The sequence below is a fragment of the Cervus elaphus genome, chromosome 7 (assembly GCF_910594005.1).
Source record: "Cervus elaphus chromosome 7, mCerEla1.1, whole genome shotgun sequence".
Lineage (NCBI taxonomy): Eukaryota > Metazoa > Chordata > Mammalia > Artiodactyla > Cervidae > Cervus > Cervus elaphus.
This window is the reverse complement of record NC_057821.1, coordinates 20,267,277-20,284,988: the sequence shown is the minus strand read 5'-3', so window position 1 is coordinate 20,284,988 and position 17,712 is coordinate 20,267,277. Positions and strand designations below refer to the sequence as shown.

General features: G+C 41.7%; 1 protein-coding gene and 1 long non-coding RNA gene across 2 annotated transcripts in view; one reads left to right on the top strand and one right to left on the bottom strand.

The window, feature by feature from the left end:
- The window catches only part of CLIC5 (chloride intracellular channel 5), a 163,452-nt gene that overhangs the window by 15,156 nt on the left and 130,584 nt on the right, over window positions 1-17,712 (top strand). The window lies entirely within an intron of this gene.
- LOC122697149 lies at window positions 454-7,754 on the bottom strand. The gene is made up of 3 exons (XR_006342001.1): window positions 7,647-7,754; window positions 6,955-7,093; window positions 454-968 (listed from the first exon to the last, which is right to left on the bottom strand). It is a non-coding gene; the product is annotated as an uncharacterized LOC122697149 (long non-coding RNA).

Genomic DNA, 17,712 nt, shown 5'->3' with positions numbered 1-17,712 from the left:
GGGCCGTATCACTCGTCTATCCTCATTCTTTCATTCTTTCCTTCATTCAGCAAACATGGATTAAACGAGGCTCAATTCCTTACTTTCTGCAGTGTCGCTTCTCAAATAACATCTTCACTCTACACAACAGAACTGTACTGCTCTCTTTCCTTATCCCCTGTTTGCTTTATGCTCCTGACATTGCACTTCGTTACGGCTGGTCTGCCCTATTATTAACAGAAGGTTGACTGGCTCCCAGGACAGGAACTTCACCTGTTTGGGGTCTTGCTCTTGCATGTTTGTGCTGAGTACATCATGTGTCAGGCGTGGCCCTGCCCTCTATTTTTTCTGTAATTCATCTTAGCTGGGTGTTGTCCTTCTGGATTTGACCTCTGCTTCTTGTTACTTCCCTCATGTTATCTCTCTCTCTCTATGTTTTGTCAAGTGAAAAAAACACAACCTAAAAATTGAGAATTATGTTTTATTCCATGGACTTTCTGAGGACTTAGGCCCAGAAGACAGCCTCTCAGGTAGCTCTGGAGGACTGCTCTGAAAAGATAAGGGAGGAGCCAGAATATATGCAGTTTTTGCAACAAGAATCAGGTGGTCAGAACATCAAAAGATGACCATTAATTTTAAAAAACAAAAAACAAAAAAAACTCCAGATACCTCAAGTGAATGAATTTAGTCTTTTTCTCTAGCCAGGCAGTTGCACGAGGCTGGGCTCACTGAAATCATTCCTTTGACATGCACCTTAGCTCTCTAGGGCCAGTATCTTGCTTTTCTCCATCCTGAGTCCTCTCAGGGCTGCAGAGGTTGATGGCATGACAGCTGCAACATCGTTTGTTTACTGATATGGCAGGCAGCATTTGAAAGGTTTCCTTTGTTTTCCGGCTCTTCTGTTACATTTTTCATCTTGACATTCTTAACTCCTCATAACTCTGGTTTGATTCTCTACTTGTGCCTTTTTCGAGTCTTTCCACGCTATCCTACGAGGGAAGAGAGACAGAGGAAGCCACTTCACAGTGAGTAGAAAGGAAGTGGATCTCCAAGAGAAGGATTGGGGGCACTTCCACACACACATTGGAAGCACCTTTCCCCAGCGACTCAGAGAGCTTCCTGGGGAGAAGAAACTCCCCAGGGAGCTTAGTTCCCCAACCAGGGCTAGAACATGTACCTCCTGCACTAGAAACACAGTCTTAACCTCTGAACCCCCAGGGGAGTCCCGAGAACCTTCCATCTTCAGCCTGGAGGTAAACTCCACTGGGACAGCTGTTCAAGGATAGACTTTTAGTGAGTCACTCCAGCTGAGCCCCACATCACACCTCCCGCTCCCTGTGGATTTGGCCAAGTTCAAGCCCACAGCTTCTCTGGGGTCCTGGAAGAGCACATGGCCCCCACCTCCTCTGCAGCCCCCTTGGAGTCTGTTCTGTTCTGTACCATCAGTCACTGTGCTCCCAGCCACCTTCTTACCTCCAGAAATTTGTCTAAATTCTATGTCCCTTGGTAGTCTTGTCCCATTTCCCTTATCCTTTTGAGATTATCCCTTCCGTGGATCTATACTGTTATTACAGCAGGATCTCAGGAAGGTCTGTGGGCAGAAACCTGTCAATAATATTTCATGCACAAAGGTTCTAAATATAGTTTTGAAACTATTGAATTTACAAGTGTTTGAATAGGGCTCTTTACCGCAGAACTTCTCAGCCTTTTCATTTGCAAATACATGGTGGAAAAGCTCTAAGAGAGGGTGCAGATGGAGTATTTCCCAATTATTTGACTGCAAGATTTTGTTTTTTTCAGGGAAATCACACCATGCTTCATGAAATACACTGTGGAAAATACTGAATTAATGTACTGGCATTATACCAGCTCTGGGACTGAAGTACATGAGACATTAACGATGTTTGCTGAATGCTCATGCAGAAGGGGGTTGAGAGTATGGGTCCTAAGTATCACCCTCACCCCCCTCCCCCAAGTTACAGATATGCTTCCTGGTCATGATGCCTAAATTCAGAGACGGAGTCCAGGGAAAAAGAACCCTCAGGCTCAATTCAGACCAGCATAACTACTGGGTGCCTTTAGGCAAATTTACTTCTCTGAGATGCATTTCCATATCTGGGAATAATATCTTTCCTTCCTACTTTGTGAGGCAGTTGTGAGTATCAAAAGATAAACTACACGAGACAGTATTTATAAAATATAAAACACAAAACAAATACAGGGATTATTGTGGTGGTGAAATTCAGTTACCATGTCACGAGGGTTAGAACGTGAAAAAAAAAGTGAAAATGTTAGTCCCTCAGTTGTGTCCAACTCTTTGTGATCTGCCAGGCTCCTCTGTCCATGAAATTCCCCAGGCAAGAATACCACAGTGGGTTATCTATTCCCTTCTCCAGGGGTCTTCCTGACCTAGGGATCGAACCTGGGTCTCCTGCATTGCAGGAAGATTCTCTACCATCTGAGCTGCCAGGGAAGCTCAATCATATGAGCCAGCAGGGAAGAACATGAAAAGGAAGATTTGCACATTCTCTAAACATATCCTGGGGCTGGTGACCTCTTCCTACATGTAGAGTCACGGGTCACAGCAGGAAACACTTAGGAAAAGAGAGAGAAATCCTTTCTTGTCTGTGCTGTGCCTAGTTGCTCAGTTGTGTCTGACTCTTTGTGACCCCATGAACTGCAGGCTGCCAGGCTCCTCTGTCCTTCCATGATTCTCCAGGCAAGAGTACTGGAGTGAGTTGGCCATGCCCTCCTCCAGGGGATCTTCCCAACCCAAGGATCAAACCCAGGTCTCCCAAATTGCAGGAGGATTCTTTACCATCTGAACCACCAGAGACGACCAAGGACACTGGATTGGGCAGCCTCTCCCTTCTCCAGGCAATCTTCTGGACCCAGGAATTGAAAAAACTGGGGTCTCCTGCATTGTGTGTGGATTCTTTACCAGCTGAGCTACCAGGGAAGCCCCTTCTCTGTCTGTATCCAGAGCTAAATCAGGATTTTATCCTCACTTTGCTGGTGAAGACCTTGAGGTAGAGAAACAGACTTGGGGGTATTTAGGTCCAGGGAAGATCATGGATCTAGGGAAGATCATGGATTCAACTTGCTTGTTTGAGATGCATAGAAACTATGATCCAGAGAGGTGAAAGAATTTGTCTCCAATCTCATGGAGATAATAGTAGTGAGTGCTAGCAAGCTGGTCTCCAAGTTCAACATATCTTACCCTGACAAACATTTATCCAGCCTCTGGTACAAGCTTGCCGCTGCCCCAGGGACTGGGGAACCCACAAGTGGGAGCAAGGTTTCCACCCTGAAGGAGCTCACAAGTGCTCAGAGGAGAGAGTATCAGCAAACACTAGAGCAAAGGAGGGCTGTTCAGTTAAGTGTTCTAGGAGTTCAGAAAAAGGGCCATTGTTGATGGCTGGGACATTTGTTTGTAGTTGGTATTTTCTATTTTCAGAAATTCTACCCTCTACCTCAAAGATTCCTTAACGGAAGGATTATGTATTGTATACATACACACATGAATGGTGCTGCTGCTGCTGCTAAGTCGCTTCAGTCGTGTATGACTCTGTGCGACCCCATAGACAGCAGCCCACCAGGCTCCCCCGTCCCTGGGATTCTCCAGGCAAGAACACTGGAGTGGGTTGCCATTTCCTTCTCCAATGCATGAAAGCGAAAAGTGAAAGTGCAGTCACTCAGTCGTGTCCAACTCTTAGTGACCCTATGGACCGCAGCTTACCAGGCTCTTCCATCCATGGGATTTTCTAGGCAAGAGTACTGGAGTGGGGTGCCATTGCCTTCTCCATGAATACATATGCTTTTATTTTATATACATATACAAATATAGATACACATTTTAATTTCACGTACATATATAATATATGTGATTTAGGAAAGCTATTCTTCTTATTTCTCCTTTTTGGTTATCTTTAGAAAAATTCCTTTGTGGCTCAGATGGAAAAGAATCTGCCTACAGTGCAGGAGACCCAGGTTCAATCCCCAGGTCAGAAAGATCCCCTGGAGAAGGGAATGGCAACCCACTCCAATGTTCTGGCCTGGAGAACTCTATGGACAGAGGAACCTGGCAGGCTACAGTCCATGGGGTCGCAAAGAGTCAGACAGGACTGAGTGACTAACACCACCAGAACAGTTTGAGCTGGATACAGCTGCAAGTTGAAGAATCTGTTGTAAATGTCAAGAGAAGTTTCTTGACCTTAAAAAATTCCAAGAGAAATGGGGACCTGCTGGTGGAATCCATTCTCCCTAAAATATGTTTATTTCCACTGGAGCCAAAAAACCCTGGAGCCCATGTTCCTTTTGTGGCAAAGAAATAGAAGAGAAAACACCCCTTTCCCTGGCAACAACGTTTATTTAATATTGAAATACTATCCCTGTGTTTGGAAAGCCCTTGCATCTATTAGTGTTTTAATTTCTAAAGTTAACAGAGTGGCAAATTGGTTTGGCATCGGTTAGTAACTCTGCCCTAAAATGAGATGATTCAATCTCAGCAATTAGTGGGCCCTCTCTCCCATTAGGAGGCGTGATGACATGACATGGTTGAACATCTCAGGATGCCAAGTTTATTCTGTGTTTGGACAAATGGCATATTGTCTTGGTTTCCATTTTTTAAAAAATCTTTTTTATAAAGCCTCCCCCTTTTAAATTTATGTTGGAAAATTCAGTTTAACAGAAGAACCAGGACAGGGCCTCTACATGGGCATGTGTAGTCCTCTACAGGGATGCACAGGGACCCAAAGAAACATGTAGACAGATTAAAGGGCAACTAAATAAACAGCCTGCAGACATCTACGTGGCTCAAAGATGGTTTGCTGTTGAGATACATGTGGGCAAGAGTCGTGGTTCAATCTCTTAAGACTGGGGATTCTTTCTGAAAGTATATCCCATAGAACACACATCCTTGACGTACCCCACCCAAAGATAGATCCTCTGGCTAAAGAAGTTTGAGGAACACAACGTACTCCTTCCTCCTCGTGCAAATCCACAGTGCACATCAGTCTATAAAAGCAGGAAAAAAATCAGTCAAGAAAACTTGAACCTTGTTTAACCCAGCATTTTCCAATACTTTGGAAATAGTAAGTATAACATCCCATATAGTGGAATCAATACATCTTAATCTTTCTGGCTAAAGCTATTGATACAAGCACACCAAAACTAATCAATGACAGAGAAAAGAACATTTAGTCTCCATGAAATCTATTTGAGATGATTTAGTCAACCCAGTGTTTTGTCTCTTGATAAAATTAGTTATGCCTGTTCCTATGTCAGCTTTTGCCTGGATCTGAAGGCTCTGTTGAAAGTGGGTCTCATCCCCGGATCTGTTGGTTTCCAAAACCCATGCTTTTAACTGTGTGTTATTCTACTAGATATATGGGTGCATTTAAACCTCTTCCCTCAGAAGATCATGTAATAGTTGGGCACTTTATTTCTCCTTTATTATCCAACTTCCCTGCTAGAAATGGAAAAAGAAGAGAGGAAGGAAGGACAGATGGAGGGATGGAGGGAGGACTAAGTTCTTATAGAAGCATGGGTAGGACTTTACCACAGGACTACCTCTAAGAGCTTGTAACATATATTTCTTTATCATACTTTCCAGCAACTATCACAACTCCCTGGGAGATGTTATGCTTGGACATAAGTTAAAAACATCATTAGAAAACATCCCCAGGAAGGCAAAGATGATTGTGAATTGAAATGGTCTATGGTGACTCTTGAAAGATTGTCCTGTGGAGCAGGTCCTAAGCCATTCCTCTCAGCCTTCATTTGCAAAGCAAAATAGTATTAATGTAATCAGCCTCTTATCTTTATCAAATCGGCCTTACCCTAGGACTTGCAGGGATTATTAATTCAGGAGGCCTTTAGGAAAATGACTTTGAACAACCACCTTCTTTGTTTTCCTCCCTTGCCTCTGACCACTCTGGTTTTTGAATTCTCAAATTAAATTTTGTATGGCTTTTAGCATCATTTGCCAATCAAGAAGAGTCCATTTTTCTTGCTGTTGCGAGGAAAATATTTTTGCACCGAGGGTTAGGTTAGGAGCAAGGATAGATCCAGGGTTTGTGAGATCTGAAGCTTATGCAATCAGTCAGCCTCTTCAACAAGCAGCTCCAAGTTTACAAATATAAAACTAGGCACAGAAGTATTTATTTACAATGAGAAAGGAATTCAAAGAAATGAGAAGTTCAAAAGAAGCTGTCAGAAAGAGACTCACAGACTTCAAAAACATATGTATGGTTGCCAGGGGGAAGAATGGGGGGAAGGGATAGTTAGGGAGTTTGGGATGGGCATATACACCCTGCTATATTTAAAACAGATAATCAACAAGGTCCTACTGTACAACACAGGGGACTCTGCCTAATGTTATATGACAGCCTGGATGAGAAGGGAGTGTGGGGGAGAACGGATCCGTGTACATGTATGGCTGAGTCCCTTCTCTACACCTGAAAGTATTACAACGTTGTTAATCGGCTATATCCTAACACGAAACAAAAATTTTTAAAAAAGAAGCTGTCAAATACCACTGACATTTAAAAAAATTTGGAAAAGTAATCGTGCTTTAGTAAGTCCTTAACACACATCTGCAATACTTTTTTCTTTGCATTTTTCTGAGTACACACACTTTGCTTCCTTCTTCCTTTGACAACGACTTTGTAAATATCCTTCTTTTATGGGAAGGAAAAAAGATAATCTAATCGCTCCACCAGCACGATCAGTCGATATTTGATTTTTAGTATTGATAGTTGGAATGCAAAGATGCAACTAGTTGTAGAAGTACTACAGACTTACATGCTACAAATACATAAAGTCTGTTTTGGCTACTTCACCTTAAACACGTATAATGAATTTAGTATTGCATCTGCTGCTTTCTTGAGTACATTCCTGATGGGAGACGACTTCCGTTTGACCAGGCATTGGACTGTTTGCAAATTTACACAAGTGAGGACTGGGGCAACTTACCAGAGACGAGCTTGTAACTCTGTGCACCTCAAACCTTGATTCTCCTCCATCACCTGTGTACCTCTGATGCCTCCCCAGTTTAACTTTCTACTGAGTGAAGTCCTCAAAATGCCCATGGCCACTTCAGCATCACCTGGTACTGGAGAAAATGTAACAGAGGCGAAGCTGTCATGCCAAAACACTGGTCTTACCCAATTGCAGCTCAAATAAATATCTTACATTTGCAAATTAAAAAAAAAAACAACAACACAAGATCAGGCGAACACTCCAGTAGGTCTTTTCAGAGCCTTGGAAGAGAGTAATGCAAGGAGGCAGGAAGGGAGGGTGTCAAGGATTTTGAGTTTTGTTAATGTCACAATATGGGCTTCCCTGGTGGCTCAGTGGTAAAGAATCCACCTGTCAATGCAGGAGATTCAGGAGATGCAAGTTCAATCCCTGGATCAGGAAGATCCCCTGAAGAAGGAAGCGGCAACCCTCTCCAGCATTCTTGCCTGGAAAATCCCATGGACAGAGAATCCTGGTGGGCTATGGTCGATGGGGTCGTGAAAAAGTAGGGCATGACTTACCTCCTAAACAATAACAACTCAATAAAAACTGTGTGGGTTAGGTCACAGGGTGCTAAGGTTCTTCCTATACCAACCAAATATATAGACCCAAATTGCCTCTGCCCTGATCGTTCAACAATCACATACATGACAGCTGGCCACCACGGACTCCACACTTGCTCCAGACACTCGGCAAGGACGGGTGCCTCCCGCCCTAATCCGTGCTGTCAGGAATCAAGGCCTCCTCTACGAGAGATCTCACTGCCCTCTCTCCCCTCCCATCCAGGCTGTCACATCACATGGAGCAGAGTTCCCTGTGCTGTACCGAAGGACCTTGTTGATTATCCATTTTAAATATAGCAGTGAGATCTCTCACTGCTATTTAAGAAAATCACTGTGATTAAAACTCCCCTAAATGGTCTCTGTGTGAGTGTATGTATGTGTGCACTCAGTTGTGTCCGACTCTTCATGATCCCATGAACTGTCAGGCTGTCAGACTCCTCTGTCCGTGGAATTTTCCAGGCAGGAATACTGGAGTGGGTTGCCATTTCCTTCTCCAGGGGATCTTCCCCACCCCAGGATGGAACATTGTCTCTGCGCCTCCTGCATTGGCAGGCGGATTCTTTACCACCGTGCCAAATGGATTTTGCTCCAAATGGCCTTGCCTAGGGAATACACTCAACTGAAAACAGAAGACACAGTTTTCTGGCGAGCAGTGGGAGTCTCCGGTGATCACACTGATGACCACACGGGCTGATGTAAAACGTCTGATTGCGGGCCCGGCAGTCAGTCCCAGGTGGTCAGACAGTAAAGAGGCTTCTGACCTTCCACTGTCTTGGCAATGCTAGACAAGGGTCACAGGTTGTTTTGTGTTAATCCTTTATCCTATTTCCTTTGTTCCAGGGGTAAAATTTACGAGCCTGTCTTGCTGATAACTTTACCTTTACTAGGAAGGTTTGTAAGTGAGACAGAGAAGATGGCAGCAGAAGCTATCAGAGAGAAAGGAGCCTTGGAGATAGTCTTCATGGCACAGTGGAGGGAATGACAGTCCCAATGGGCAAAATTACAAGTCAGAGTTAAGAAAATTGGTACCCTTCTTGGGAAGTGAGGCAAGAATCCTCTCTGGAAATCAAGCCCACTTTGTTTCTTTACTTTCAATGCAAACTGATGTTCACTTAAAGTCTTTATAGAGAAGATAATTCAGGAGACTAAGGAGTAATTCTAGCATCGGCTTCTCAGCCCTATCTCCCATTCCCTACTCCCATGTACCTATCCCATAGTGTCTATACCTATCTTTACACAGTTAAGGTATAATATTAATAATACCAAACATTTATATTTATTGCACAATTATTCAGAGCTTCCAACGACTAGGGCATGGTAGAAATTTTCTGGATATTATTTAACAGGAAAGAAGAAGATGTGGAAGATAGTGGGATCTTGATACATACCAGTTGGTAATACGGTATGATATCAATTTTGCAACATGTAAAAAGATAAAAAAACTTTGTGTAGAACACAGAGAAGGAAGAGAATTGTTAACAGGGATTATATTTGCATAGTCAACTTATAAGCACTTGCCATTTTTTCTTCTTTATATCTCTAGTTTTAAATTATTTCCAATTTATAGATTGCTTAATTTTAAATATGAGATATATTCTTTGAAAAAGAAAATAGGATTACCTTAAATTTAAGTAATAATGAAATGAAATACATTTTATTTGGCTTAGTATTTTTTATTTAGTTTATTTTGTTTGATAGACAGAGAACCATGGACCCAATGGCATTAAGTACATGGACACAAAAGATCCCAGCATTGAGTGGTAGACTATCTTGTTGCCTAGAAGACTATTGGTTTCTTGGTGCCCAGAGTCATGGAAAATGGCCCCCTGGAGACCCCCACTCTGTGTGTATTTCATGAGGTCACACTCATTCAGTGAGTCAGTCCAGGGTGAGTCATGCTTCACACATCTGTGAGTGGAAGGAAGGAAAGGAAGCAAGAGAAATAATAATAACATGGTTGCTATTGTATTAAATAAATTTCAGGGTGTCAGGCCAGGTGGTAAAATTATAGAAACCAATGCTTCCTGAAAAGGAAGAATGTTGAATCAAGATTTTTACAACATTTAAAAAATATTGTCAAAATAGTTTATTTTCTGATCTCTTGAAACTGCCTATTAAAAAGAGGCAGCTAATTACTCTGGCAAACTTTGTGGAAACTTGACACAGAGTCTTGGGAGTTGCATTAATAATGTAAGAGGGCATTTTACTCTGAGGCGAGCAGGGGTGGCCGGGTGCGGGGAGGGCAGGCAGCTGCCTCCCTACTGCTCTAGGTCAGCAACCTCGGAGTTATTTATTTATGGAAAGTGCGCTGGGTGCCAGTGGGGTTCTGGGGAAGCTGAAAAGTGAAAGTGAGTCACTCAGTTGTGTCTGACTCTCTGGGACCCCATGGACTGTAGCCCACCAGGCTCCTCTGTCCATGGAGTTTTCCAGGCAAGAATACTGGAGTAGGTTGTCATTTCCTTCTCCACGTTCCTTCCCGACCCAGGGATCGAACCCAGGTCTCCCGCATTGTGGGCAGACTCTTTACCGACTGAGCCACTGGGGCGTGACTTCAGGGGAAGCTGAGTGCCCAAGAGTGAAGCCGTCCAACTCAGCAGATGAATTCCCACAGCTTTGATGATTTAGGAGAGAGCTTTGCATTTGATTTTTCATTGTCCGGTGATTTTTTTTTTTTTCCAGATCCATTTTGAATTCCATCTGAAGATCTTGCAGTTTCTTTAGCTTCAATAGGATAAAACTTTGATTGTGGCTTTTATTCATTGTGTTGTAACCTTGGGAATGGCTAGAGATGTACTTTTACACCTTCAGTACCTCCGTGGTCCCTCAAAGACAAACCCTGTAGGATATATAGATGACTGTTTAATGAGAGAATCCAGTTCCCCAAAACACGCTCACTCAGGTCACCCGAAGGGATCTAGATTCCTAGCACCAACAAATAGGTGTGCGGAATGTCTCCATTTACATTTTACCTGTGCCCTGAAAGTTCATAACAATAATGAAGGCAAAGGATTCAGAATCACAGCATGAAATTTCCCAATTTATGTACATTTCTAGAGAGGTATATAAAGCATCTAGCCTGGTGCCTGGCACCTGGCACACGGAAGGTGCCTGGTATATGTAAGCCATCACCACCATCATTGATATTCTCATCACCATCACCATCACCATCCCACCCAGTAAACAGCAACCAGCTCTGTTAATGCTAATGAGGAAAATCATTAGGACTGATTTATGAGCTGGCCAGGCAGAGTCACAGGGCAGAAAATCCCAGTGAATTATACCTTTAAAAATATATTCTTGCCTATCAATCAGCAACTGTGCTCTTTGAAAAGGAAAATTGTAAAGCAAGAGAGATGTGCATCCAGAATTGTGTGTGCAGATTCCTCCTGATGGATATTATGTTTCTTCCCATCAAGAGGGGCAGGTGCTGGAGCTGAGAAGGTCTGGGATTGAGGTCTGGATTCTAGCTTTCTCTCTACTGCTAACAACTTTGCGACTGAACAACTAACACATAGCAGAGTGACCTTGGCCAAGCACCTTGTTCCTCTGGGACTTCTGCATCCTTAGCTGGGAGATAGAAACTTTGACTCCACACACTCATTCCCCTTGGGCGTGAACAGGCTCTGTTTTATGATGCACTATCTATTCGATACTTCACTCTTTTCATTTTCCTATTGAGAAAACAAGGGGAAAGTGATAACAAACAAGAAAACAGCGCCCTCTAGGGGTTTTCAGAGGCATGTCTGTATTGAGGATGGAGAGTAGGAAAAACACCTGGGTGGATATCCAGGCTCTGTCGTTCCTAAGGCCAATGTTATCTGCCTGTTTCTTAAGTGCTCCCTGCATCCCTGTTTCTATCTTGATGGAACTGAAATTGAATTTGTTTTGAAAAATTTGAAACATTTAAAAAAATTAAAACCATCAACAAAAACCCTAGATAAAATTTGGAGGTACAGAAACTCAAGTTAAGCAGGAAATTATTGAGAAAAAAATTAAGTCCAACTTAGAAAAAGAAAATATTATTTATTTCAAAGATAAGGAACATTTCAAGAGGAAATACAGTATTTTTCATGTTACCATTGAGTCAGCTAAGAAAATGTTCAGAATATTTAAGCAAGGTAAACTTTTAGTTCATTTCAACCACTCAGATGTGTCCGATTCTTTGTGACCCCATGGACTGCAGCACACCAGGCTTCCCTGTCTATCACCAGCTCCCGGAGTTTACTCAAGCTCATGTCTATCGAGTCGGTGATGCTATCCAACCATCTCATCCTCTGTCGTCCCCTTCTCCTCCCACCTTCAATCTTTTCTAGCATCAGTGTCTTTTCCAGTGAGTCAATTCTTCTCATCAGGTGGCCAAAGTATTGGAGTTTCAGCTCCAGCATCAATCCTTCCAATGAATATTCAGGACTGATTTTCTTTAGGACTGGTTGGACTTGCAGTCCAAGGGATCCTCACGAGTCTTCTCCAACACCACAGTTCAAAAGCATCAATTCTTCGGCACTCAGCTTTCTTTATAGTCCAATTCTCACATCCATACATGACTATTGGAAAAACCATAGCTTTGACTGGACAGACCTTTGTTAGCAAAGTAATGCCTCTGAATTTTAATATGCCATCTCAGTTGCTCATAGTTTTTCTTCCAAGGAGCAAGCGTCTTTTAATTTCATGGCTGCAGGCACCATCTGAAGGATTTTGGAGCCCGCCCCCCCCCCCCTAAAAAAAAAAGTCACTGTTTCCACTGTTTCTCCATCTATTTGCCATGAAGTGATGGGACCAGATTTCATGATCTTAGTTTTATGACTGTTGAGTTTTAAGCCAACTTTTTCACTCTTTTCTTTCACTTTCATCAAGCAGCTCTTTAGTTCTTTGCTTTCTGTCATAAGAGTGGTGTCATCTGCATATCTGAGGTTATTGATATTTCTCTAAGGTAAACTTTAGTACTGTATTAATGCAATATTTAATTTTTTAGAAGTAAAAGTTTGAGGGGAAGTCCATTTGCATTTATATTTCTTGAGTTTATTACTCTTCCTGACATGAGGCAAAAAGACATGGTTCTTTCTCAAGCCACAGAATCATAGACCTGAACTAACCCTCTCATTGTATAAATTAGTTGGTTACTCAATGCTTCAATTGCTGGTCTAGAGCTTTCCATATTTTCTGGAACAGTATGTACAATTGGAATAGCAATGATTGTATTCAATACAAATAATAATAATCATTAACCCTCTGTGCCAGGCACTTTGCCATGTTTTACATGGAGCCCCTCACAATCCTTGCAACAGCTCAATGAATTTGCTACTTGCAAAGAGTTGGACAGGACTGAGCGACTGAACTGAACTGACTGACCACTTGTTACTATTACCAATTTGCTAATATTGTCATTACTATTTTATAAGTGGAGAGGTGGAGGCACAGAGAGATAAGTACCTCCCAATTTCACAACTTAGCAATATCTGTGGGCTTTTTACATTCAATCACAAACCTAACTCTAGGTACATGATTAATTCAACTCTAGGTCTGAATTAATTAATTCAAATGAATAGATACATACTTAGATCAATGTGTATGTGTTAGTCACTCAGTCGTGTCCAACTCTGAGAACCCTGGACTGTAGAGCTTCCACCAGGCTCCTCTGTCCATGGAATTCTCCAGGAAAGAATACTGGAGTGGTTTGCCATTCCCTTCTCCAGGGGATCTTCCCAACCCAGGGACTGAATCCGGGTCTCCTGCACTGCAGGCAGATTCCTTACCATCTGCCCATTTAGATCAATACTACTAGGTTTTTTATGATCTCTGTTTTGGTGCTGGTGACGGGGGTGGGTCGAAACAAAATATGGTTTGGCTTTGAAAGCTCTTTCTAACCACTGTGAGAATAAAATAAGAGTTGGGATGAAGACTGAAAGAGAGGTGGTAAGTGGACTCCAGAATCAGCCAGTTAGGGACCAGTTATTTGGAGTGAGGTATAGTTTGAGTTCAATCATGACCCTTCCTAAATTAAGTCTGTTGAGCAAGAATATAAAAAGGGAAAAGCTTAATTCATAAGCCTTTATTGAGCTCTATGCACATGTATTAATCTTTTTTCTGTTCTTTTTTAAGGCACACTGACTAAACACATGGTGTTGTGTGGGTCTAATATTGATTTTTTTAATATGCATATTTCCTTGTTTCACTTGAAATAGTTGCATAATATTATTCCATCATCTTGATGTATCATTATTTGTTTAGTCATTTCCCTGTTGTTGAGGCTTTGAGTTGTTCACAGTTTTAAATAGCAATGTTATACCACTTCCTTGTGACTCAGCTGGTAAAGAATACGCCTGCAGTGTGGGAGACCTGGATTCAACCCCTGGGTTGGGAAGATCTCCTGGAGAAGGGAAAGGATGCCCACTCCAGTATTCTGGCCTGGAAAATTCCATGGACTGTATAGTCCATGGGGTCGCAAAGAGTCGGACACGACTGAGTGACTTTCACACCATTTCCAGATCATTTTTAATTTGGGAGATCTTTTCTGATGTATATTCCCAAGAGTTCAATTTCTGTATCAAAGTGTACCATATATTATATCTTCTACTATATATTACTAGATTGCTTCCCAGAAAGACTGCAAAATAAATTACAAGGCCAATAGCATTGAAATTTTAATACTTAATTTTTTCTGATTTATCCAAAGAAAATGGTAATTTTAACATTTTTTTGACCATACCACCATCATGACCACTATCCCCAACATCTCAACCACTACCATCCTCATCACGATATCCAACACAAGCAAAAACAGAACTACTACTATCATCAGCTATACTGATTTTGTCCCAGAGTAACTCTTGTAAGTATATGATAGCCTCTTGTTACTGATTAGAAAACTGATGTTGAGAGCTTAGGACCCTTGATCAAAGACACAGCTGAAAAGTGACAAGACCAGGACCCATGACTACATCTGTCTGACTTCAAAGCCCATTCTGTGAACAGCCAATGCCTGTGCTTCGTTTAGGCTATGTTCTGTGGTGTTTCAAAATTCTTTTGCTTTCATTTCTTCAGTTGCTATTGAGTCTAAACATTTTTCCTTGTGGTGATTTATTGTCTGCATTTCAATGTGTGTAAACCCCCCGTTTATTTCCTGTGACTTCATTTTGAATGAAAGCTGAATACTGATCTTAAATAATTAAATCAATTTTCTATTTTCTATGGTAAGGATTTTCCTTCAACATTTATAATGTATAATTTTCTCACTTACTTTTTATCTTTTAAGCCCTTTTGCTTTTTTATATTCTTGTTGTTGTCCAGTCACTCAGTTATGTCCAACTCGGCAACCTCATGGACTGCAGCAGGACAGGCTTCCCTGTCCTTCACAATCTCCTGGAGTTTGCTCAAACTCATGTCCATTGAATCAGTTATGCCATCCAACCATGTCATCCTCGTTGTCCCCTTCTCCTCTTGGCTTCATCAGGGTCTTTTCCAATGAGTTGGATCTTCGCATCAGGTGGCCAAAGTTTTGGAGCTTCAACTTCAGCATCAGTCTTTCCAATGAATATTCAGGATTGATTTCCTTTGGGATTGACTGATTTGAACTCCTTGCTGTCCAAGGGACTCTCAAGAGTCTTCTCCAGCACCATGGTTTGAAAGTATCAATTCTTCAGCTGTCTAATTATATATTAAGAGTCAAAAATATTTCTTCCTTTTTGAATTAGAAAGAATGTGCTTATTCTCTTCTATTTTTCTTTTTATGTTAATTGTTTAACTTCAACCAAAATTTATTATAAGGTGTGAATCTATTGTGTTCTCCTCACTGTTACTTGGTTGCCCCAAGTATTAAATAATAATTATTCCTTGCATTTGTGTATTCCATTTGTCTATAGAATAAATTCTTATAATTTTATCTACTTTTGAAATATTTATTCTATACTATATTTTTCTTGCTTTTAATGCAATATCATATAGTTTTGGTAATTTTCACTTGTTTTATAATCTGAGAACTAAATCCTTTACCAATCCTTTAGGAAAAAATAAAATATTTTGATATTTTTTGTCACTGTTCTTCTGGAGGAATCTTAAAACCAGTATTTCAGATTTTATAAAATCTAAAACATAAAATCAAAAATGTTATGAAGACTTAAATTGTTATCATATGAATAGAGTTTGTTATCTTAAGGATATTTGGTTTTCCATCCATGAATAAGCTTTAATTTCTTATTCATTCATAGTATTCTTTTTTCTCTTGTAAGATTTTTTCCTTTCAAAGAAATTTTCTCATTTGGAGCTAAATTATTATCTAAGCGTTAAGTGGTATTTTTATCACCAGTGTGTGTGTGTGTGTGTGTGTGTGTGTGTGTGTGTGTGTTAGTCACTCAGTCGTGTCCGACTCTTTGTGACCCCATGGACTCTAGCCCACCAGGCTTCTCTGTCCATGGGATTCTCCAGGCAAGAATACTGGAGTGCATTTCCATTCCCTTCTCCAGAGATCACCAGAGTATCTACTTTATAGCATTATTAAGTTATTCATTACCTAAGTATCAGGATACAACTAATTTTGGTGAATTTTCTTTTTCCCAACTAATCAACTTTTGCTGTAACTGCAAAATCTAGGGAGGTAAATGGTTCAGATTCTGAAATGGTTTTCTGTATTACTTGAAAAACAGCATTCAAATTAGTAAAAACAATGACATCCTCTTTAAAGCCAAAATATTTCAGAAAGGCAAGATCCCTAGATGAGCCATTCTGGGAGAGGGAGAGAGAAAGAGACTCCCAGCACATGGATACTCAGGTAAACAGCTCAGCCCACTGTAGCCGAGCTTTTATAACACAGTGATGAAAAGTAAGTGAAAGTCGCTCAGCCATGTCCAACTCTTTGCGACCCCATGGACTGTAGCCTGCTATACTCCTCTGTCCATGGAATTCTCCAGGCCAGAATACTGAAGTGGGTAACTGTTCCCTTCTCCAGAGGACCTTCCCAACCCAGGGATCAAACCCAGGTCTCCCGCATTGCAGGCGGATTCTGTACCATCTGAACCACCAGGGAAGCCCACAGTGATGTGAAGTGGAATTTTAATGCCAGTAAATTTCCCTTTCTCCAAACTCCCTTCTTTTGCATTGTCCGGGATGCCTATGTGCTGACTTTGGCAAGGAGTGGCAAGCAAGACTGGGCTGTAAGTTGGAATAGTTCCAGAGAAGGGCTTCTGAGGAGTCAACCCACAGCACCCTTGTCTGCCCCCTTTCTCTCAAAGATGGAGCACTGCTCCTGGGTATTAAAGGGACCTGGCCGCATGAGGTCCCACCTAGGGGGGCATCACCTCTCCTAAAGGCAGGGTCATTAAGTTTGGAGACTGGATTTTGCAGTCACAGCAAAAATAGATGAGTTCAACATCCATTCATGTATTCAACAAATATTTTGAGTCTAATATTTCCTAACTATGGATTCAATATCTGGGCTTCGTTTTTTTTTTTTTTTTTTTGTCATTGATAAAACTGACAGGGGGAAAATGAAGGAATTTTACCAGCTGAGTTCCTGGTCCCATTCACTTTAGAATTAGCAAGTCTGATATCTAACTTCATTCCTGGAGGAGGAAATAGCAACTCACTCCAGTATTCTTGCCTGAAAATATTCCCTGGACAGAGGAGCCTGGTGGGCTACCGTCCATGGATTCACAAAGAATCGGACATAACTGAGTGACTAACCACACACACACACACACACACACACACACACGTCTGATATCACAGAATGGCTACCCCAAGGGGCTGGATCAGTGGGTTCTGCCAAATAAAAAATGCAATTATTTGTAAGTGAGCCCTCTGAATACAGTCAATCCTGGACTCCGTCTGAAGGTTGACCTCTGTCTCAGGTCTCAGCCTCTAATCCCAAGGTTCATTGTCTCTAGCTTAATCTTCTCCGTACAATTTCAGTATCTTTCACCCACCCAGCAGTCTGCCTTTTGGTGAATCCTTGTCTGTAACCCTGTACCAGTCCTTCCTGTGATTCTCCAGTTGTATGGCCCCACTGTGCTTTCAGCCACCCAGCCATGACCCATTCCTCGTACGCACCCAAGATGAGCAAGAGCTGTTTAGCGACTAGGGGAGCCCTCTGACAGCTCTGTGGACGGTCCATCTGCTTACTTATTTAGTCCTTGCGTCTTCATTAATTTCTTAGTGA